Source organism: Sinocyclocheilus anshuiensis, unplaced genomic scaffold (assembly GCF_001515605.1).
Source record: "Sinocyclocheilus anshuiensis isolate Anshui unplaced genomic scaffold, SAMN03320099.WGS_v1.1 scaffold328, whole genome shotgun sequence".
In the NCBI taxonomy this organism is placed as follows: domain Eukaryota; kingdom Metazoa; phylum Chordata; class Actinopteri; order Cypriniformes; family Cyprinidae; genus Sinocyclocheilus; species Sinocyclocheilus anshuiensis.
Window position 1 is genome coordinate 817,913 of NW_015558621.1, and position 1,626 is coordinate 819,538.

The following is a 1,626-nucleotide window of genomic DNA, read 5'->3' on the forward strand; positions in this document are numbered from 1 at the left end:
CCGCGCACAAGTGCATATCCTTTTGAGATATCTATTCTATTATAATCAATTTTAATAAAACACAATACTACATTATATAACTCTAACAGTAGGCTATTTAATATCTGTTGTTCCCCGGTTGTCAGTCAGAATGACAGTTCTTGCGTGAACATAGGCCTATATATACCCAAGTCAATTTATTATTCTTTCCTTTTTGTCTTAGTGTTTAAAATATTTATTTTGAAACGAATTAATTAATTAATTAATTACTTAAACAAACAGACTTACTGGGTGAGCAGGGTAGGCTATGACAGCTGTCATATCATACCCTGCCATGCCCAGCTGATGCAAAGAATATAATTTATATCTACACAGAAGAAAGCCCTGTCTAGACTCTGCCCAGGTATGAGTTGTGTCGAGCTATTCATTAGCCTGTTTGTTTGATGAAAAAAGACTAAATGTAGTTGCAATAAATGCGTTAAGAATCCATAACTGCAGCAGTGGAGGACTATTATTCTGCTGTGTGATACTGCAGAAGAACTGATGATGGCACGGTTTGATCTTCGGCTGACCAATCAGCAGAAAGGGGCATTTAATTCCCGCCCACATATAGAAATCGAATATTCAAGCTGTTTATTCATTTTTCCACCCAAGAACGAAAAACGAAAATTTAAGCTGAATTCTCATTTTTCGTGTTTTGGAAAAAAACGAAAAAACTAAAAAGGAGCCGTTTTCTCATTTTTCTACTTTAAATATTAAATCAAAAAACGAATGATCGAATCATACACGGATTGCAGTGGGTCCCAATTCTGGAATTGGAAACCGCTGGTCTATTGGAGTGATGATGATTAGCAATCTATAGAAGTTAATGGCCTCATAAAATCTAAAGTGGAGTTTTGTGGCTTTTAGTCCATCTCTATTAGCTTTGTGACAAAACTAAAACTATACTGGCATACTTCAATTCATGATTTTCAATTTATGATTTTCTAAATGGTCCATACCACTGAAAGTGACAGAACATTATATCCTCCTATCTGAGATTGTCCTTGCTGAACACCTCCCTTTATCTCACGCAGACAGAGTGTTCATTAAATTCATAAGTGTCATGGAAGAGGTTGGTCAAACGAGGGCGGAGGTTAGACTGATTTAATGAGTCTGCTGGCCAACAGTGCAGTTACAGAGAGTCTGAACCTGAGCTGATCCATTTAGTGCCCACCGTCACTCATTTTAATCGGGAATTAAATTAGACTGACAGACAATAGGCATCACACTGGGAAAGCTGTTTTATGATAATTTTCTCCTTCTCACAGGATGCCAAATGCTGCAAGGGTAATAATAATATTAATAATAAAATAAAACAATTTTTTTTTAAATATTCTAAATATACATAATATAAAGTGATATATAATTTATATTTAAATATATGCAAATTTATGACAATTTTCTCCTTGCACAGGACAAAAAAACAAAAAACAGACTCTGGACATTCCAAATGAACCGTATAATATAACAGGAAATAATTTTGCATTGGACATTTTCTCCCTCTCACAGGGTGACAACTGCTGTAAGTGTATATATGTATATAAATGTAATGTATATGTATGATCCGACCGAAGTTTAATACTTCCTACGCTAAGTGTGAGCAAC